At 49.7% G+C, this 22,923-nt stretch overlaps 1 protein-coding gene across 7 annotated transcripts in view; it reads right to left on the reverse strand.

The window, feature by feature from the left end:
• The window catches only part of sema6d (semaphorin 6D), a 424,805-nt gene that overhangs the window by 62,582 nt on the left and 339,300 nt on the right, over positions 1-22,923 (reverse strand). For 4 of the 7 annotated variants that reach the window (XM_072470609.1, XM_072470606.1, XM_072470611.1 and 1 more), the window contains one exon: positions 1,447-1,573. The exons of 1 other annotated variant lie outside the window; for it this stretch is intronic. The gene's annotated coding sequence lies outside the window, so the exon portion shown is untranslated. Of the gene's footprint in view, positions 1-1,446; positions 1,698-12,161; positions 12,201-22,923 lie in introns of those variants that run through there. 2 more of the 7 variants (XM_072470607.1, XM_072470612.1) reach the window with 2 other exon arrangements.

The raw sequence follows: 22,923 nt of genomic DNA on the forward strand, positions 1-22,923 counted from the left end.
TGACCCCAGGCACTTCTCACAGGAATGTTATCAAACAAAATTTGACACTGAGCCAATAAGATAGTATTAGGGCCAATGACAAAATGCCTCATAACAAAGGAGAGGAGGAAAGTTAAGATAGAGAGTTGCTGGAAATGTTTTGGGGAGGGATTTTCAGTGCCTAGGGCCTTGGCAGCTGAAGACATGGCCACTGGCAGTGGAGCAATTAAATTCAGAGATGATCAAGGAACCAGAATTGGAGGGGCGCAGATTATCTCCAACCGAGGAACACTCATCCTAAATAGAAAACGTGGAAAAAGTGTAAACATCCTCCTTTTGTTGAAAAGGCATACAATATTACGAACAGACACATGGGAATGACTAGGCCAATCGGCCCCTCGAGCCTGCTCTGCCATTCAATAGGACCATGGCTGATCCAATTGTGGTCTGAATGCCACTTTCCTGCCTGTCCCCGATAACCGTTGACTCTCTTATTAGTCAAGAATCTATCTCGCTGTGTCTTGAAGAATATTCAATGGCCTTGCCTCCCCCGCTCTCCGGGGAAAGAGATCCACGACTGTCCGAGAGAAAACCAGCAAGTAAGTGTTTTAACGTTGATGCAGCTTCTCAGCTGGTTATTGAAGGGCAGTGTTTAATCTTGTCAGCTCTTAATGTTGTAAGAGTACTGCTGCTTACAGCCAATTCCTGCTGAAGTTTCACCTCATTTCACAACTGTGCACACACCTCGTTGTTTTTAACCATCTGCACAGATGTTTGCCAGGTTCTTTCATTGTACCAGGATGCTTCCAACCACAGCTTCACAGAATCCATTGTTTGCTTTCACAACTGCTTCTCATCAGCTCTTCAGTCTCCTCCTCCACAAGTCTGCAGGGCAGGTCAGAAGTACTGTTTTCATCCAGCTGCAGTTTGGAGAAGCAGCAACTGTGCTGTCAAAAAAAAAACAAGGACCCCCAATGCCCTAAAAATGCCCACTTGGGAAGACCCAACTGAAAGCTTTCTTATCTTCAAAGCTATGAGGTGATCAAATGTCAACCAGCAACCCCCCCCCCCCCCCCCCCCACTCCAAGTACCTCACCATCCCCCTCGCAATAAAAAAAAAGCCCCATACCATTGAAAACAAACCCAGGTTCTGGGCTTCAACGCTGCAACCCTGCGCCTGCAAAACATTCGGGTTTCAGCAGCACGATCGCAGCACTTACTCGTTATTCTTTCCAGAAACTCCCAAGGACAAACCCGTTCAAGACCCCGAGTAAAAATAGCCCCTTCGCCGCGCTATTCCTGCAGCTCCCCCCCGACAGCCGCCTCTGCAGACACTTTAAACCGCGGATCTCCATTCACCCGCCAAGCGCCACTGACAGTGTTGTGGATGCCACCGCGTTTTTTTTTTGGGGGGGGGGGTGTTTTTTTTAGTAACTTTCCACGCAACGATCACATAAAACGCCTTACCTCATGTGGCACTCCCTCCCCACAATATCCACCAAAAGTCGCTTTCCTGACGGTGAACTGTCCGGACGGCCAAAGCTCGCACACTCACAAACTCCTGTCTGAAACTCCTTCAAGTCAAGAGAGACGCCTGGAGAAAAACAAACCAACGCACGGCAAATGTTGTAATTTGATCCATCTGAAGTCAATCCATCAAGAGAGCAGCAGGCTGCCGACCAATAAGCCTGCATCAGCCAGGGGGTCGGCCCACCGCACCCCTCAGCTCATTCTCCAGCTCTGCGTTTTAAAAGCACAAAGATGGAAGTTTTTTTTTCTCCCAGTCTGGTGTCTGCTTCCCCCCCCCCCCCCCCGCCGACAAGTGAGGCCTCCAACTCTCAGTGACCCTTTTGTGGCCCCTCAACCTCAAATAAGCGTGCTATAAAACCCTTTGCAGAGTTATATGGTTTGTCGGGCTGGACTGGGGCAAAGTAAAATGTGGATTTTTATTTTAAAATGGTATGCTAATTTATAATAAAAGCTGATTATTGCTGTCAAGAAGTACCAACTGGGTCTGGCCCTAATTGAATCTCCTGCATTGCTCAGTATAATGTTTATCTCAATAAATAACAACCCTGTTTCTATTCCCTCCCTCCCTCCCTCCGTCCTTCTTGGACGAGTTCACCACTGCCAAGAAGAACAGCAACTGAAACACTAGCTACTTTGCAGAGAGAGGCTAGCTCACAAAGTCATAAGGTTCCCTTCTAACCGAAGCATCAACCCATTTTCCAACTGAGCTTTCAATAATAAATCTTTCTTCTGAGCGACCATGCACAGGCAGTTCTTTAAAAAAAATCCCCAAATGAGCTTTTCGGAATATTAGCCAGATAGGACTAGCTGTCTGGTTAAAAAATAATAATAATTGAGCCAGAAGCAGGCCGAGGGATGGAGTATGGTGCAAATGTCACAGCTTGAGACAGCCCACTCCATGGCTGAGGTTTTCAGTTTCCTACATGCCATTTGCTTCGCAGACACGCAGGCTCAAAGCCATTAGAGTTGGCAGTAACCTTCCTGAGTTGGCAGCGCTCTCTGTCTTAATCAGTTCACAAGCCATGTATGGTTTCAAAATCATTTTTTTCCAAATGGATTTCTAATGTTTTCACATACTTCAGCAGCCGCCATAGTTTTTGCATGCAAGGAGAGTTCTGGGTCAGCTTTCTGTCATCACACTTTTATATGCATAACGGCTATAATTTTAAGTAAGTTTTTATTTATGGAGGCCAGCTATACAATTTCCTTTGTTAATTATTTAACGCCAATATGTTCAATAAGTGCTGCACAGAGTCCTTCCTTGAAGTGCAAGTCACCTAGCAGTTATGTGAAAATTACAAGATAAATATGAACCTCAAACAAATGTCATTATGAGTTTGCTGTGCCTTCCAAAATCATCAGATTTTCAGGATTAAGTCAGCTCTCTTGTGTTGGACAAAGGCAACAGTTAAATAGGACCAAGGCTGTTACACTTTCTTAAAATGATTCTAGAATCAATAACATGCAAGTCCGTCAAATTAGCTGGCACCTGACAAAAAGCAGCTTTGACAGATTTGAAGTGACTATAGTCACTCGCCTAATGAGCTACATAATAGCATATGGCACATATTCTGAATGACAGATTTCTGACCATCGATTTTTCCCTCCTACAGATACCATCATATCTGATTAAGATTGCTGTACGCTCACGTTGAATGTAACAGATGTACAATTTTTTTTAACCTTCGTACTAGGGTTATATACCTGAGAAGTCAAGAGAAAATGGGGGAAGTCAATTTTGGTTTTCCACTTATAATAGTGTTGTAGATCTACCGAGAGAGACTAATATATTGTTGGAATTTTATGTGCTGACAGAGGTCCTGTTCGAAGAATGAACAAAGTACAAAATATTCTACTTTGCTCACAACACCTATGAAAATGGAGACACACCCCAGCACTCAAGAGCATAATTTTTAGACTCAAAGGGGATTTCAAAAAATGAAAATAAAATGATGACTGCTGGTTTAGCAAGTGGCAACACATTTAATGATTGTGGTCAGGTGAATGATTGTTTTGATAAGGACACTGAAATAGGCTTGCCTGCCATTTATAATTCCAGCTCAACACCACTCACACTGCTCCATCCAACTCCAAGCAGATAACCTTCTATTTTTTAATGACCATGGGCTGGATGTAATGCAGGCAGGAACAATGGTGGCTAACTCGGGCCTAGTGGAGTGGTGCAACAATCTCTCCCTCAATGCCAGTAAAACTAAAGAGCTGGTCATTGACTTCAGGAAGCAAAGTATCATACACACCCCTGTCTGCATCAATGATGCCGAGGTGGAGATGGTTAACAGCTTCAAATTCCTAGGTGTGCACATCACCAACATCCTAGGTGTGCACATCACCAACAATCTGTCCTGGTCCACCCATGTCAATGCTACGACCAAGAAAGCACAACAGCGCCTATACTTTCTCAGGAAACTAAGGAAATTCAGCATGTCCACATTGACTCTTACCAACTTTTACAGATGCACCATAGAAAGCATCCTATCTGGCTGCATCACAGTCTGGTATGGCAACTGCTCGGCCCAAGATCTCAAGAAACTATAGAGAGTCGTGAACACGGGGCAGTCCATCACACAAACCCACGTCCCATCCATTGACTCTGTCTACACCTCCCGCTGCCTTGGGTATTTCGGGCAGCATAATCAAAGACCCCTCCTACCCGGCTTACTCACTCTTCCAACTTCTTCAATTGGGCCGGAGATACAAAAGTCTGAGAACACGCACAAACAGATTCAAAAACAGCTTCTTCCCTGCTGTTACCAGACTCCGAAATGACCCTCTTATGAACTGAACTGATCTCTTCACACATCTTCTCTACTGAGTAGTACAACACTCCTGTAGGCTTCACCTGATGCCTGCGTCTATGTATTTACATTGTGTATTTATGTTTGCTCTATGTTTTTTTTTCATATATGGAATAATCTGAACTGTATGCAGAACAAGTTTCAGAGAGCGCGGAAAGGCTGACACGGGATTCCCAGCCACTATCTGGGATGTCAATTAAGCTCATTGATGAGACAATTGCCACCCATTATCCCTGAGTCTAATGCAATGTAGTGGTCACTTAGGGGTTAAATGGAAGCCGCACAGATCTCCCACGCTCTGGGAAAACCTGTGAGCAAATACGTGAACCACCTCTCGGGGGCTTGCAGTTCGTCCAGGCATCGTGCCCAATCAAGGGACTCAACATCAGGCCAGGGTGGGGGTGGAGGGGACAGTGGGGATGGAGGGGAGGGGCGGGGCAGTGGGCCGCTAAAAGCCACCTCCATGCACATGACTCCAATCCTCCCCCTCCCCTATGGCAACCACCGCTCTTGCCGGTGGTATGAGGAGCAGCCGGCCTGTGATTGGCTGGCGGCTCTCGGGGGGTGGGAGTTCCGTTGCTGGGGACCTCCAACGCTGGGAGGGCCACGAAGCTGGAAACTCACTTGACCATGTCAGGCCTCCCTCACGGAACTAAGGGGGTTTCCTGATGGTTCTCATACCGGTGGGCAAGACTTCCCCTTCGCCCGACAAAATCCCGGCCCATCTCTTATTGAGAGAAAAACCACATGCCTTTGATTGGGTTAAATCTCTGCACTTGCTTCTTCTGATTTTTAGATTTATTTTGAATGCACAATTTGTGTTATCTCTTTTTCCATTAATTTGGTCTTTATTCTATCCACCTGGGTTTTTTCCTTTAACTTTCCACGGGTTGCCTCAATCTTCCCTGCCCACATTATACTGGGTTTCCTTTTTGCCTCTCCGCACATCCTTCAGGCTGATTTACCCGCGCAGCTCACTATCTTTAATATTCATTCCTGATGGGTTTTCGGTTACCATTTAAAAACAAATTGTCCCACATTCACCATGTTTTCTTCCGACTCCTGCTTTATTCCAGCTGCAGTAAGAGATGGGCCTTTCATTCTGGTGTACATTCAACAGGGGAATGTTATACGCAGTGAGGTATTGCTAAGGCATCAGGGAGAGTGAACCACATAGCAAGATCAAGCAAGACGAGGCAGGTTCAAGTTGGAAACGTTGGGCCGTAAAACAGATTAAAAATGAACTGAGGAGACAAAGCCAGACAGAAAGAAGACAGTTAAGCTGGGAGAGGGCCGAGGTACCTTCCTCAACCTCACTGATAATTGAGAAGCATATGGAGGGAATATTCTTAGACGTGTGGGCTACATATTAAACAGTAAACGTGAAAGAAAGATATGTTGCTGAAGAACTGATTTGAAAAAGGAATGACGAATGAGGGAAGGCTGTAGAGCTAGAGTTTGGAAAGACTAAGCAACGAAGGAGGCGAACGTTTGATTGCGAGGGAGAAACACCAAATCAGTTCTTTGCCTTTATTTCTGTAGAGAAGGTGGTTTCGAACTTGAACCATAGAGACTGGTACAGTTCAACTAGGGAAGGATATCATTCGGAGACGTGATATGAAACAAATTTCTGAAACACTGATTCTGACGTTGGGGGGGGCAGGGGGGGGGGGTGGGGGAGGGGGTGAAATTGCATGGAGGAGATACTGTCTGGTTTGCCACCTGCCCTGACTGGGTAGTAATTACACTGATGGGGGCAGGACCTTGAGTGGCCTCTTAATGTCTGTTTCCCACCTTGCCTCAATTTTAGTCTGGTGGGCAGAGATAGATCGGGGGAGCGCACACAGAAATGAATATAGTTGGATCTTGGGCAGGAAAGGTGGGTACCAATCAGAAGCTCCATTCTGACTGGGGGCACCCTCCCCTTAAGACCCGGTAACCACCGGACCTTCCTCCCCACTCACCTATCCCCCAAGACCCTGGTCACCTCTTGGCAATCCCCCGGCCTTTCCCTACCCTCCTCGCCCTGGGACCCTTGCCACTTACCTTGTCCTCCAGTTCCCAGGCCTTAGTGTGAGGAAGCATCTTGCAGTGCCTCTTCCGGCCACTGCAGTGCTATGCCTGGGGGGATCTGGAGAGTCAATCTGATTGACCAATAGCTCTCCAAGGTGGGGCTTCCTCCCAGGTGAGGGTCAGAAGTCCTGCCTTTGGCCAATCAACACTCATTAGAGCGTAATATGGCATCGGGGCTGCTGGAATCGGCACGGAGTCTTCGGGGAGCACCTCCTGTCCTGAAAATTCAGGCCAAGGTATTCAGATCACTGGGAACTGACAGGTTACATCCTAGTATTGTGAGGAAGCCACAAGAAATATCAGTGGTTCTGACCATAATTATTCAACATCTTTCCTGGGGTTGGGGGAATGGAACTGAAAGGTGGTAGATATAACTTTCCTCTTCAAAAAGGGTGAAGTGAGGCAATTACAGACCAGTTTGTTATACTTCAGCCAGCTTGTGCAGAAAAACAGACTGTATTAGCTGAATGGCCTATTTCTGTGCTGGAACATCATGTGATTCATCCTTTACAAAAGTGTTGAACAAAGTCATATCTTCACATGATATTTTTTTGTATTTATCCTAACTCGTGTATGGTCACTATTCAAAAAAAAATATATAAATACCTCTCCCCCCACCCCCCCCCCCCCCCCCGCCGCCATCCCAAATGGATTTTGTTGTTCATAATCAGTTTAACTTATGTTCTGGGAGGAAGTGGATTTCCACAGTTAAAACGGAGCAAGGAAAATCTGAAAGCAAGTATAATTACAGAAAGCACTTAGGCAAATGCTACCACCTCCCCTCTGGGAGGCTGTTTAACAAATTCATATGGAAAAGTTACGAAGAGTACTCTTAAAAGCAACATTATGAAGTTAGGGGATGAAATTCCAGCAGATCACAGACAGATACTAGTTACAAAGAGCAGAAAAATTGAACATTTGGTGCCTATATAATAATTAGTTCAGGAAGCAAGATAGACCCCTGGTGCCTGCATTGGTTCACGATGCAGGTCTCATATTGTTAATTGGGCTGTTCATTTACCTTGATGCCCACCCTACAGGGATTCCGAGGAGCCACTTGTTGAAAGGCTCATCCCTTTAGAGGTTCAGGGAGAGTTCCGTACGTGCCTAGAAACAATTAGCAATTGTCAAATTTGATCTTTATTGTTAGACCTCCATCATTTCAAGGCCTTTGCCGAACCAAGGCTGTCCTACTTACCTCTTGGGCATCAGCAGTCTCCCCGCCCTTATCTCCCCACCTCAGAACATGCCAACGTCCAGCTTGGCTGTCGTGACAAAGTGGAGGCACCACTTTAAGAAGCTGACCAGCACATTGCTGCTCCTTTCAGGATATCCCAAGCTCTGTGCTCCCCGTTCATCGCCCAAAACGGCGCCAATCAGACGGGCATCGCGCCGCCCCAAAGGTGCGGAATGCTCCGCATCTTTGGGGGCCGAGCCCCAACATTGAGGGGCTAGGCCGACGCCGGAGGAATTTCCGCCCCGCCAGTTGGCGGAAACGGCCTTTGTTGCCCCGCCAGCTGGCGCGGAAATGACATGTCGGGGCGGCGCATGCGTGGGAGCGTCAGCGGCCGCTGAAAGTTTCCCGCGCATGCGCAGTGGAGGGAGTCTCTTCAGCCTCCACCATGGTGGAGACCGTGGCGGAGGCGGAAGGGCAAGAGTGCCCCCACGGCACAGGCCCGCCCGCGGATCGGTGGGCCCCGCTCGCGGGCCAGGCCACCGTGGGGGCACCCCCTGGGGTCAGATCGCCCCGCGCCCCCCCCCCCAGGACCCCGGAGCCCGCCCACGCCGCCTTGTCCCGCCGGTAAATAGGTGCTTTAATTTACGCCGGCGAGACAGGCAATTTATCGGCGGGACTTCGGCCCATCTGGGCCGGAGAATCGAGTGGGGGGGCCCGCCAACCGGCACGATTCCCGCCCCCGCCGAATCTCCGGTGCCGGAGACTTCGGCAACCGGCGGGGGCGGGATTCACGGCAGCCCCCGGCGATTCTCCGACCCAGCGGGGGGTCGGAGAATGACGCCCCAGGAGTCAAGACTGATCCCTGCAGTGCTGTGGAAGTCTGCTATGTAATGTAAAAGCCCAGAACACAAACACAGGAACTGGTTCACCTATTGGAAACTGGCTTCCTTAACCCGCAGGCTCACTCCCTGGTGTAAATGAGCTGAGATTCAGTCAAGAGCCAGAATTACAGGCCCCTGTATCTATAGTTCCAATGTTTTTCACAACCTCTGCTCCGTTTACTAGGAAGTGCAGTTGGCAGACAAAGAACCATTACCTACCTTTGGCTGCACACCTATAGTGTAAAGCTAGGAGGCGGCGGTGTAGTGGTATTGTTGCTGGATTAGTAATCCAGGGTAATGCTCCAGGGACCGCAAGGCTCAAATCTCACCATGGTGGATAGTGAAATTTGAATTCAATTAAAATCTGGTTGATTGTCATAAAAACCCATCAGATTCTCTAATATCCTTTAGGGAAGGAAATCTGCTGTTTTTATCTGGTCTGGCCTCCATTTGACTCCAGACCCACAGCAATGCAGTTAACTCTTAAAATACCCTCTGAAATGGCTTACAAGCCACTTCATTGTATCCACTACTACGAAGCGTACAAAATGAGGGACCACCAGGCATCAACTTAGGTACCAGAAATGACAGCGGCAAACCCCACCCTGTCGCCCCTGCAAAGTCTCTGTTACTAGAATTTGGGGGCGTGTGCCAAATGTGGAGCTGTCTCACAGACTTGTCAAGAAACAGCCAGACGTAGTTGTACGCACAGAATCATACCTTATAGATAATGGGCGCGATTCTCCGACCCCCCACCGGGTAGGAGAATCACCGGGGGCTGACGTGAATCCCGCCCCCGCCGTGTCCCGAATTCTCCGCCACCAGAGATTCGGCGGGCCCACCCCCGGCGATTCTCCGGTCCGCGATGGGCCGAAGTCCCGCCGCTGTCAACCCACGGCAGCCGGCGTGGATTGAACCACCTTTCGAACGGCGGGACAAGGCGGCGCGGGTGGGCTCCGGGGTCCTGGGGGGGGCACGGGGCGATCTGGCCCCGGGGGGTGCCCCCACGGTGGCCTGGCCCGCGATCGGGGCCCACCGATCCGCGGGCGGGCCTGTGCCGTGGGGGCACTCTTTTCCTTCCACCTTCGCTATTGTCTTCACTATGGCGGAGGCGGAAGAGACCCCCTCCACTGCGCATGCGCGGGGATGCCGTGAGCGGCCGCTGACGCTCCCGCGCATGCGTCGCACGGCAAAGCCATTTCCGCGCCAGCTGGCGGGGCGCCAAAGGTCTTTCCCGCCAGCCGGCGGGGCGGAAATCACTCCGGCGCGGGCCTAGCCCCTCAAGGTGAGTGCTCGGCCCCTCAAGATGCAGAGAATTCTGCACCTTTAGGGCGACACGATGGCGGACTGATTCGCACCGTTTTTGGCGCCGGTCGGCGGACATCGCGCCGATTGTGGAGAATCTGCCCAATGTTCCAGACACCACCATCACCATTCCTGGACATGTTCTGTCCCACCAGCAAGACAGCGCCGGCAGAGGTAGTGGCACAGTCCAAAGATGTGCAGGTTAGGTGTCTTGGTCATGCTAAATTGCCCCTTGGTGTTCAAAGATGAGGTACGGTTACGGGGATGAGGCGGTGGGGGTGTTGGCCTAGGTAGAGTGCTCTTTCAGAGTGCCGGTGGGCCGAATGGCCTCCTTTTGCACTGTAGGGATTCTATGATATACTATGACAGTATTATGAAGTCAGGAGGAAATTGCCTTGGGAGTTCTAAATAATGATTCTTGACATCATGAAGTCGCATGGTATCAGGTCAAACATGGGCAAGGAAACCTTCTCCTGGCTACCACGTAACACCCCCTGTCAGCTGGTGAATGTGTACCCTTCCATGTTGAACACCACTTGAAGGAAGCACAGAGGGTTGCAAGGACTTCAATGTCCATCATCCAGAGTGGCTCGGGTATTACTCGTACAGACTGAATTCGTCAAGTCCCAAAGGACATAAATGCTAGACTGGGGTTGCGATTTAATTAGAACAGAAGTGTCCATCCTGGGCGGGATTCAAGAGACCGTTCCCGGCGCTTAGCGACCCCACTACCAATCGCACAATGTTTTTTCCCGGCTCCTGGCTGGGGAAGCCCCCCCCCCCCCCCCGCCCCCTCACCCCGAGTCCCCATATCTTGCACTGAGGAGATCAGGGCCAGTAGGTCACCCCGAGGCCTGATCCCTGGTGCAAATAAATCCCTGCCAGGGGCCTTCTATCGCCTGGGAGACCAACCCCCCCCCCCAAGATCCATTCCACCTGGTCCCCTTTTGTGGGGATCAGTGCTATATGGCGCCTGGCTGGGGTCTCCTCGGCGAGGCTGATGGATGCCAGGTGGCTGTTCAAACCGACAGCGGCATAGCTAAGTGAGCTTTTAAGTGGGACGGGTCTCATTAGATCTCGTGAAGCGTAACGACCATCGGGAATCCTGGTAGAGACCTCTCCTGGGATCTACTGGCAATGTCCCATCCTGATTCCTATGTCTGCGGCAGGTGGTGAATGGCTTGGAGGGGAACCTCCATGTGGGGGTGTTCCCATATATCTGCTGCCCTTGTCCTTCTCGATGTTAGTGGCTGTATGTTTGGATTCAGTGATCGTAATGCCATTGAGTGTCAAGCAGCAATGATTAGATTCTCTCTTGTTGTAGATGGTCATTGCATGGCGCTTGTGTGGTCCGACTGTTACTTGTCACTTGTCAACCCAATGGATAATGCATCTTCAACAACACGCAAGAAGCTCAACACCATCCAGGACAAAGCAACCCCCTTCCACAAACATTCAATCCCTCCATCGCCGACAAACAGTAGCGGCAGTGTATATCATCTACAAGATGCACTGTAGGAACTCACCAAGGCTCCTAGACAGCACTGTCCAAACCCTCAACCATTATCATCGAGAGGGACAAGGGCAGCAGATACCTGGGAGCACCAACACATGGAAGGTTCCTTCAAGTCACTCACCATCCTGCCTTGGAAATATATTGGCATTCCTTCACTGCAGCTGGGTCAAAATCCTGGAACTCCCTCCCTGACAGCACTGTGGGTGTACCTACTCTGAAGAAGGCAGCTTACCACCACCTTCTCTCGGGAAATTAGGGATGGGTAATTTACGCTGGCCTAGCTAGTGAATCCCAAATCCTTTGAATGAATAAACAAAAAACTATTGCTCTCCAAGGGCTAAAAATAACGGCAGCACATTAAATGGCAAAAATGGACTATCTTTAAATGATGAAAATAACGACTCTTATCCACCTGTGGTGTAATACGAGGAAGGTTAATTGTACAAACAAGAAGGAGATCAACACCATACAAAGTTCCAGAAATTGCACCAATATCCAGTTAAGACAATAGTGTCATACAGGTTCTACACTGTCACACAAGTGAAGGATACAAGTTGGTTTCGAAATCTTATTCACACCTTTTCAATGGTGAGGTTAAACTATTTATTTTAAATAGCTTAGTGCCACTGCTAACATAGCCAAGGTAGGAACAATAGCACTGGCATCTTACTGTGTTAAGGCCAAAGATTGTTTTCTTTCTGTTAAGCTGAACTTTGCATCCTACACACACACACATTCAAATTCCTGTCGGAATATGATGAAGACATGTGCATTTTTTTTCAATAAAAAGTAATTTGAACATAAAAAATCTCCATGTCTTGTATTTGTTTAATGTCAAGAAGATTTGCACTTAATCGCTGCGTTCTGTTTAAAAGAAATCGTACTTGTCAATGCGGTGAGCTGCTTTCGTTTGTGTAGATGGCCTAGAGCAACAAACACAAGCAGAAAACATATTATCAATAATGCCATGGACAAAGAGAATCATTTAGAAATCTCACGCCATTATCATGCAATATTATCAATGTTTAAAATGATTATGTATCGCCAGAATTCCCATTCTCCCACAGAGAGGGAGGAAAATCATTCATGTGCAAAAATCCATTATTTTGAGGTAACACTAAAAGTAATCAATTTCATGGCATTTCCATTTCTAAATGCTCGATGTGTTAATATGATGTATACTGGAGGGAGAAAATCAATGTAAATCTGTCTGAAACCTCCATCAAGAATAACTTTATTCCTGTACAGTTCAGAAGTGCTAACTGTAAGAGTATTTGTGTAATGGAGAGAGAACAATGTTCTGTCATCAATTCTACCCATTAAATTTGGCATTTCCAATGGCCAACAGTGATGTCTGTAAATATTATTATTTTATTTTTAAAATTTAGAGTACACAATTCATTTTCTCCAATTAAGGGGCAATTTAGCATGGCCAATCCACCTAGCCTGCACATCTTTTGGGTTGTGGGGGTGAAACCCACGCAAACACGGGGAGAATGTGCAAACTCCACACGGACAGTGACCCAGGGCCGGGATCGAACCTGGGACCTTGGCGCCGTGAGGCTGCAGGGCTAACCCACTGTGCCACCATGCTGCCCCATCTGTAAATATTACGATGCTTTGATGGATAAAAAATAAACCTGAGCCTTAAGCTACCTTACTCTGGAACTCTACCTGAATTCACCTGCCTCTTTTACGCTTAAGGAGCTCCCTGTCTTTTGAGATGGGGAGACAATATAGGCTCAATGGTACAACTTTGAGGGGAGTACAGGGGCAGTGGGACCTCGGGGTTCAAGTGCATAATTCTCTGAAGGTGGCCAGGCAAGTTGAAACCGTTGTTAAGAAGGCTTACCGCACCATTGGGTTTATAAATAGAGGTGTACAGTATAAACGCAAGGAAGTGAATCTACACCTCTACAAATCATTGGTCAGACCACATTTGGAGTATTGTGTTCAGAACTGGCCACCTTATTTAAGGAAGAATGTTAAAGCCCTGGAGAGAGTGCAGAGGTAATTTACGAGAATGATATCAGGAATGAGGAATTTTAGAAAGATTGGAGAAATTGGGCTTGTTCTCCTTGGAGCAGAGTAGATTAAGAGATGGCCTTATTGAGGTGTTCAAAATTCTGAACAATTTTGACAGGGTCAAGAAAGATATTCTGATTTCACTGGTTGGTATGTCAATGACTAGGGGTCACAATTTCAAGATGGTCAGCAAGAGAGCAAGGAGTGAGATGAGGAGAAACATCTTTACTCAGAGAGTTGTTGGGGTTTGGAATGCGCTGCCTGAGAGGGGTGGAGGTGGATACCACAGGAGGTTTCAAAAGAGAGATGGATATGTACTTGAAAGTGATGACTTCAGAGGGCTACGGAGATAGAGCTGGGGAATGGAACGAGCTAGGTTGCTCTTTTGGGAGCCGGTCCTGACACGATGGGCTGAATGGCCTCATTCTGCGCTGTAAATAACAAAACATTATGATTATTTTCCCCACTGGAAGGAATTCGGAAAAAGGTTCCTTTTGAAAATATAATATATTCACACAAGTTATAAACTGCTTTCAGACAATATGCAGTTAAAAGCTCCTATGAATTTTCCTATAGACCATAAATAATAAATGATCACCGTCTAAGCAATTGAAAAATATTGCACATTGTGCATCATTTGGATGGAATTTAATGTCCTCCTTGTGGCGCGTTTGGCACCTAAGTGGGCGGAAAGGACTCTGCTGCCTTCGTGCCTCTGCTCTGATGAAGTCCATGTTGGTAGGCTCGTGGTCAACCTTTTCACCCCACCACCAACTGAGGCCCTTAAGTGGGTCACCAACTTCGGGATTTACCGAGTAACCCGTCGCATGTTTTTCAGCGGCAGAGGCAGCCCGCCAGTGGGATTTCCCGTTGACTGTACCCCGTGTTGCCAGGAAACCTGGGCGGGATGCTCCGACCCCGCGCCGGGTCGTAGAATCAGCCGGGGGCCGTGCGAATCGCGCCACGCTGCCCCGACACGATTCTCCGCAGAGCGGAGAATCGGTGTCATTGGGGCCGGCGTGGTCGGCGCAGCACCAGTCGGGGGTCGCTCTACGCGGCCCCCCTCGCAATTCGCCGGCCCGAATGGGCCAAGCACCCGTAAAAAAAAAAACGAATCCCGCCGGCGTCATTCTGACCTGCTCTGAGCCGGCGGGACCTCGGCGTTGAAGGGTCGGGTGGCGGCATGTTGGGGGGAGGGGGTTTTGACCCTCGGGGGGGCCTCCGAAGTAGCCTGGCCCGCGATCGGGACCCACCGATCGGCGGGCCGGCCTCTCTGTCTCCCGGCCTCCTTTATTCCGCGCCGGCCCCTGTACTCCTGCGCCATGTTGGGTCGGGGCCGCACATGTGGGGAAATTGCGCCGGTGGGACTGCATATGCGCGGGTTCGTGCTGAACCCACTGCGCATGCGCGCATCCCCCGGTGCCCATTCCATGGCCGGATCAGCAGCTGGAGCGGCGTGAACCGCTCCAGCATCCTGCTGGCCCCCTGTAGGGGCCAGGATTGCTGATCCTGGGGCTGTGTTGACACCGTCGGGAAACGCGACGGCGTTTCCGACAGTGCCAACACTTAGCCTCAGGATCAGAGAATCCCACCCCCTGTGCGCCGTTGGTGGGACCAGAATCTCCCGTCAGCGCGAACAGCCAGCAAATTCCGTCCCCAATTTTCTTTTATTCATTCGGGCTCGGCCAGCATTTATTGCCCATCATTAATTGCCCTCGAGAAGGTGATGATAAGTTGCCTTCTTGAACTGCTGCAATGACTGTGGTGTAGGAGAGGTTTGTTTCCTCTTGTGGGAGAATCTAGAATTAGGGGTCACTGTTCAAAATAATGGGTTGCCCATTTAAAATGGAGACAAGGCAACATGTTTTCACTGCGAGGGTCGTGAGCATTTGGAACTCTCTTCCTGAAAAGGTGGTGGAAGCAGAAGGCGCGCTGTAACTTGGATTTGGATTTGTTTATTGTCACGTGTACCAAGGTACAGTGAAAAATATTTTTCTGCGAGCAGCTTAAACAGATCATTAAGTACATGAAAATTAAACAGATCATTAAGTACATGAAATTAAAAAGAAAATACATAATAGGGTAATACACGGTCCACAAGGTAAATACATAGATACCGGCATCGGGTGAAGCATACAGGGGTGTAGTATTAATCAGGTCAGTCCAGAAGAGGGTTGTTTAGCAGTCTGGTAACGGAAAGGGTTCTGTAACCAAAGGAAAAATGCTGGAAAATCTCAGCAGGTCTGGCAGCATCTGGGAGAGAAAAGAGCTAACGTTTCGAGTCCGGATGACCCTTTATCAAAGCTCATTTCTAAGCTCAGGAAAGGTTTATAAGTGTTTGTGGTGGGTCTTGCTTGGAGTTTCCTTCTGGCTCTATTGACGGGCCCCCCACCGCCATCTAACCCTAACTTAGTCACTTTTCTGAGCCTCGGGAGTTTCTCCATGTTTATTTTACATTTGGCGTGCCCAATTAATTTTTTCTAATTAAGGGGCAATTTAGGGTGGCCAATCCACTTACCCTGCACATCTTTGGGTTGTGGGGGTGAAACCCACGCAGACACGGGGAGAATATGCAAATTCCACACGGTCTGTGACTAGAGCCAGGATCGAACCTGGGACCTCTGCGCCGTGAGACAGCAGTGCTAACCACTGTGTCACCGCACTGCCCTAGTTCCTCCATGGTTAAGCCCTCACTTGGAATTATTTTCATCACTGGGGAGCTGAACTCACTGGCCAGGCTGGCTCCTCAGTGATCTGACCACCATTTTGAAATCTAAGTGGGCCTATGGATCACGCATTGGCAATGTCACCCCCCCTCCGAAGTGATGACACCCCACTATGGGATCGCTGAGGGACCCCCCTTTCAGGCCTTCCCATGCCCCCTTTCGCCCCCTCTTACAGGACCGCCACACTTCACCCCCCAACCTTCCAGAGGCCCCTTCATACCCGCCCTGCACCCCTCAACACCTTTCACATCCGCCTCCAACCTCCTTTCATGGGCATGCCCCCCTAAGGTCCTGACCCTTGGTTGGCACTACCACCCTGGTAGTGCTCCTGCCTCATTTGCAGCAACACTTGGGCACCTTGGCAGTGCCAGGAGGAAGTGCCAAGGTGCCAACATAGCAGTGCCAATGTGCCCACATTCAACGGGGAGGGCCTGGGGGCCAACCCGCCCTGTCTGACACCACCAAGGGACCTCCGATGGTCTGCGAGGTTCCCTAGGTGCCATTCCGCCTGGTCCTGTGTGGACCAGAATGAAATGGCGTCCAGCTGGGGACTCCCTGGGGAGGCTGTTAGATCCCAGGTGAGTATGTGTAAGTAGTTTTAAACCTACTTAGGTGCGCATAGCTTGGTCACACCATTGTGGGCTGGGTCCTGATCGCGCCGCCTCATGAGGTCTGGGTATATCTCACGAGGCGTACTGGCTGCTGGGAAGCCCGTGGGAGGCTTCTCCTGGCATCTACCGGCCATGTCGCATTCCAATTCGGGCGCAACGCAGGGTTGATCGTGCCAGGAGTCTGTGATTATTTTTTGAGTCAGAGGTGGGTGAATCCTTGGTAAACAGAGGGGTGAAAGGTTACTGGGGAGACTCAGAATGCAGATTTGAGGTTACAATCAGATCAGCCATGATTTTATGAAGTGGCGGAGCAGGCTTGAGGGGCTGAATGGTCTACTCTTCGTTCATCGGTTGTGTGTATGCCCAGAGTGCTGTTAGGGAGGGAGTTTCCACTAAAGAGCCTCATCCTGCCTTGCTTGTTGTCTGCGTATCTCCGCGATGCAGAGTTGGGTGCATTACCTGCAGCTGCTATTGCCTCCCTGGTGGCGCTGCTGAGCAATGAAGAGCTTCTGGCCTCTCATTGGCTGACAACCCTTGGTGGGTGAGCTTTCTGACCCCCCTCCCCCCTGCCACAGCCTTGTCCTTGATCCTGGGGAAGGCCTGCTGTTGCCCAGTTAAGTGTCTGATTGACGTGCAATGTGGCGGGGCTCCCCAGAAAGAGACAATGTAGGGCTCTTGCCCACTCTCCAGCATGCAGGTGAGCATAGAGCTTACAGTGCAGAAGGAGACCATTCGGCCCATCAAGTCTGCACCGGCCCTTGGAAAGAGCATCCCACTTAAGCCCACATCTCTACCCCATAACCCAGCAACCCTATCCAACTCCTATGGACATTAACGGCAATTTAGCATGGACAATCCATCTAACCTGCACGTCTTGGGACTATGGGAGGAAACCGGAGCTCCCGGAGGAAACCCACGCACACACGGGGAGAATGTGCAGACTCCGCACAGACAGTGACCCAAGCCGGGAATCGAACCTGGGACCCTGGAGCTGTGAAGCGATAGTGCTAACCACTGTGCTACCGTGGCGTCCACGGGAGAACCCCCATCATTTCCATTATGTTACACCCTATGTGTTGGAAAATCTTTGATCCATTCACTGGTTGTCAACACAGACATAGAAAAGATTTTCTCTTAACAGCAAGCTTCAAGTTAGCATGGACTAAAGAAACAATGTAAATTATGATTTGGTGGGTGATTTTACTTTTCAATTTGTAGCTGACTTGAAAGACGATGATAGAATAAAGTAAATCCCAATTTTCCCTTTGGGGATATCATTGCGTATTTTTTTGTTATGGGAAGGATGCAGCAAAAATTTTGAAAAGTCTGGAATTACTATTTTTGTTCAGTGTATTCTGCAAAATAACAGTTTCTTGTTCTCTCATCAATCTGATCCTGCCAAGTCGTTTGATTAATAAAATAATCTGGAATTGGAAGCTACTCTCAGTAATGGTCACTATGAAGCCTGTGTTGCAAAAAAAACCCCATCTGGTTGAAGGAAGGAAATCGGCCATCCTTACCTGTCTGGCCTACATGGGATTCCAGGCCTATAGCAATCTGATTGGCTTTTAACTGCCCTCTGAAATGGCCCAGTGACCCACTCGGTTTAAGGGCAATTAGGGATGGGCAACAAAGGCTAATCATGCCATCGACGCCTACATCCCACAAGGATAAAATGATGTGAGTCAGTGCTCAAAGTAAGCTGCTCAAACCCTGTACTCGTTGGTGTTTAGAAGGATGAGAGGAGGATCTTCTTGAAATTTACAGGATACTGAAAGGCCTAGATAGAGTGGATGCGGAGAGGATGTTTCCACTAGTAGGAAAAACTAGTACCCGAGTGCACAACCTCTGATTTAAGGGATGGTGGTCCTTTAAAACTGAGAGGAGGAGGAATTTCTTCAGCCAGAGGGTGGTGAATCTGTGGAACTCTTTGCTGCAGAAGGCTGTGGGAGGCCAAATCACTGAGTGCCTTTCTGACAGAGATGGACGGGTTCTTGATTAATAAGGGGATCAGGGGTTATGGGGAGAAGGCACGAGAGTGGGCATGGGAAACATATCAGCCATGATTAAATAGCGGAGCAGACAAGATGGGCCGAATGGCCCAATTCTGCTCCTCTGTTTTATGGCCTTGTGGTCTTTACAGGACCGATTAATGCTGCTGAACTCAAAGAAGATATCAGACTCCATTAAATCCATCACTTTCCCAGTTGTTCTTTCACTATTCAGTGCACTTACCCTCCTCTGGGAGGTGTCTTGAGACGTAACTATGTTGACAGTATTATATAAATACCATTGTTGGTGATGAACAGAGGACATTGGCAATTATTTCCCAATAGGAGAGTGTTTTCTCTTTGTTTTAAAAGACATGAAACTTTATCACACCGCTTTGTGATAACTACCTATTGTCCCAAAGCCCTTTCTTTTTGAAACCTGTGTGAATACCTTTTTATTCAAAGCAACCTTTTCTTTCCTTTCCTGGTGCAAAATGGTCAAAGGATCCAAACAACAACTCCAAAATATGCAATAGTAATGCCTACGCGGACACAGGGTTTAAATTTAAATTTGCAGTGTCCACCTTTGACATTCAGATACTCAACACCGATTTGTTCTTTTGTTTTGTTTTGGAATCTATAGGAAAGCTTTTCTCTTTGCTTCTCCTTTTTGAATTGCACTTCATTTTTCCGTTCTTTGTTTTGTTTCCCCCTTATTTGACAAAGATTTTAATTAAGGTTTCAAGTGCCCAACAATGGTGGGCATTTCCATTGAAAACATTGCCCTCTGTGCAATGGAGAAATTCTTCCTTTAATTATAAAATGGTTACGCACAGAAAGTACACATTCGGCCCATCATGCTCACGCCAGATCCCGGCAGAAAGCAACTCACCTGATCCCGCTTCCTTGCCTTTTCCCCTGTATCGTTGCCAGTTTTTATTTTCTCTTCAGTTAATTATCACGTTCCTTCTTGAAAGCCTCAATTGCCTCCAAGACACTCGCAGCTGGGCATTCCAGATCCTAATCACTGGCTACGTTAAAAAAATTGCCCTCTTGGGCGGCATGTGGCGCAGTGGGTGCACTGGGACTGCAGCGCTGAGGAGCCGGGTCCGAACCCCGGCCCTGGGTCACTGTCCGTGTGGAGTTTGCACATTCTCCCCATGTCTGCGTGGGTTTCACCCCCACAAGCCAAAGAAGTGCAGGTTAGGTGGATTGGCCACGCTAAATTGCCCCTTAATTGGAAATATAAAATAAAATTGCCCTCTTGTCGCCGATGCTTATTTTGCCAACCGCCTTAAATCAGTGTCCTCTAGTTCCCGACCCTTCCGCTAATGGGAACAGGCCCCTCACGATTTTGAACACAACAGTAAACACCAAAGATATGTGGCTGAGAGTTCTTCCACTGAAAAACATTCCTTGACTCTACACCACTCCAATATCAGTCAGTGCAGTTGTTTTGTTCTGCTGCAATAATTTCACATCAAAAAAGAATTCTAACCAAGATGCTATTTTAATTTTATTGAATATGGAAATATGGTTCATACCCCCTTCGTACAGATGGTTATTTCTGCCAATATCTGTGCATCCATACCAAAATCTGCACTTCAAATTCTTACTACCTGTTGTGAACAATAGATTTTATTAATGGAGAATACATTACCATACATATGGTAGGGACTGATAGTTCACAATAAGGCTATATTATCACGCCACCAGGACCTAGTTGCAACATCAGAACTGCAAATATAAAGGCACTCTTTGCCAAAACGGCACCAAAAAAAGCAGATGCAGGGGGTGTGTTTTGCTGCTTTCCTCTCCAAGTACTTCCCCTCTGTTTCTACAGTGGAAGCGAGTATGTCAAAACATCGAACAGATGGTCCTTATTACCAAAGTTGGAACATTAGAGAGGTTTCACAGAATACTAGCCATGTCAGCAGGAATTGTTCCACCACAGTGAATACTATGCTACGAGGTGAAGGATTCTGTTTTTTTTCTTGAGCACAAGGAAGAGGGAGGGAGAGAGAGAGGCATTGATCTTAATATCACAAGCAACAGAATAATATATGTATAATATGAAAGGATATGTTACATCATGATAGAACTTTTGCCTCCGCTTAGACAAGAAGAATTTTTAAAAACTCTTTGTTCTCTGTGACCTTTTTAACCCCTCTCCTGAACGCTGGGATACAATTTCATGAACACCGACTGAATCCGATGCCTAACCCATTCAGTAGTCTTTGTTTATGTCTCCGCTAAAATATTGAGCATTTACAGGCTTTTTGGCTGATACCTGACTTCGGTGGAAGGGGGGTGGCTATTTTCTGAGGCAAGGTTGGACAAGCTGGGCCCATATCCATTGGAATTTAGAAGATTGAGAGGTGATCTTATTGAAACATGTAAGATCATGAGGGGACTTGACAGGGTGGAGGCTGAAAGAATGTTTTGACTTGTGGGAGAGACGAGAACTAAGGGACACAGTTTAAAAATGAGAGATTTAAGATTTGAGTATTGTTGAGGCCACACCTTGAGCATTGTGTGCAGTATTGGTGACCTTATCTGAGGAAGCATGTTCTTGGATGTTCTTGCTATGGAGGGAATTCAGCGAAGGCTTACCAGGCTGCTTCTTGGGATGGCGGGACTACCATATGAGGAGAGACTAAGTCGGTTAGGATTACATTCATTGGAGTTTAGAAGAGTGAGAGGGGATCTCATAGACACTTACAAAAGAAAGATAAGGTGGAGGCATGAGCTTAAGTAGGGTGCTCTTTCCAAAGTCCGGTGCAGATGGGACGAATGTCCTCCTTCTGCACTGTAAATTCTATGAATGTTCCCGATGGTGGTGGAGTCCAGAACCAGGGGCGTCATTCTCCGACCCCCCGCCGGGTCGGAGAATGGCCGTTGGCCGCCGTGAATCCCGCCCCCGCCGAAGTCTCCGCTCCCGGAGATTGGGCGGGGGCGGGAATCCGGCCGCGCCGGTTGGCGGGACCCCCCGCTGGATTCTCCGGCCCGGATGGGCCGAAGTCCCGCCCAGGAATTGCCTGTCCCGCCGGCGTAAATCAAACCTGGTATTTACCAGTGGGACCAGGCGGCGTGGGCGGGCTCCGGGGTCCTGGGGGGGGGGGCGCGGGGCGATCTGACCCCGGGGGGTGCCCCCACGGTGGCCTGGCCCGCGATCGGGGCCCACCGATCCGCGGGCGGGCCTGTGCCGTGGGGGCACTCTTTCCCTTCTGCCTCCGCTACGGCCTCCACCATGGCGGAGGCGGAAGAGACTCTCCCCACTGCGCATGCGCGGGAAACTGACAGCGGCCGCTGACGCTCCCGCGCATGCGCCGCATTTCCGCGCCAGCTGGCGGGGCAACAAACGCCATTTCCGCCAGCTGGCGGGGCGGAAATCCCTCCGGCGTCGGCCTAGCCCCTCAATGTTGGGGCTAGGCTGCCAAAGATGTGGAGACTTCCGCACCTTTGGGCCGGCGCGATACCCGTCTGATTGGCGCCGGCTTTGGCGCCAGTCGGCGGGCATCCCGCCGTTGGGGGAGAATTTCGCCCAGGGGCGTCATTCTCCGACCCCCCGCCGGGTCGGAGAATGGCCGTTGGCCGCCGTGAATCCCGCCCCCGCCCCCGCCGAAGTCTCCGCTCCCGGAGATTGGGCGGGTGCGGGAATCTGGCCGCGCCGGTTGGCGGGACCCCCCGCTGGATTCTCCGGCCCGGATGGGCCGAAGTCCCGCCCAGGAATTGCCTGTCCCGCCGACGTAAATCAAACCTGGTAATTACCCGCGGGACCAGGCGGCGTGGGCGGGCTCCGGGGTCCTGGGGGGGGCGCGGGGCGATCTGACCCCGGGGAGTGCCCCCACGGTGGCCTGGCCCGCGATCGGGGCCCACCGATCCGCGGGCGGGCCTGTGCCGTGGGGGCACTCTTTCCCTTCCGCCTCCGCTACGGCCTCCACCATGGCGGAGGCGGAAGAGACTCTCCCCACTGCGCATGCGCGGGAAACTGACAGCGGCCGCTGACGCTCCCGCGCATGCGCTGGGAAACTGACAGCGGCAGCTGACGCTCCCGCGCATGCGCCGCATTTCCGCGCCAGCTGGCGGGGCAACAAACGCCATTTCCGCCAGCTGGCGGGGCGGAAATCCCTCCGGCGTCGGCCTAGCCCCTCAATGTTGGGGCTAGGCCGCCAAAGATGCGGAGACTTCCGCACCTTTGGGCCGGCGCGATGCCCGTCTGATTGGCGCCGGCTTTGGCGCCAGTCGGCAGGCATCCCGCCGTTGGGGGAGAATTTCGCCCCAGGGGTCGTA

The sequence above is a fragment of the Scyliorhinus torazame genome, chromosome 12, assembly GCF_047496885.1.
Source record: "Scyliorhinus torazame isolate Kashiwa2021f chromosome 12, sScyTor2.1, whole genome shotgun sequence".
NCBI classification, from domain to species: domain Eukaryota; kingdom Metazoa; phylum Chordata; class Chondrichthyes; order Carcharhiniformes; family Scyliorhinidae; genus Scyliorhinus; species Scyliorhinus torazame.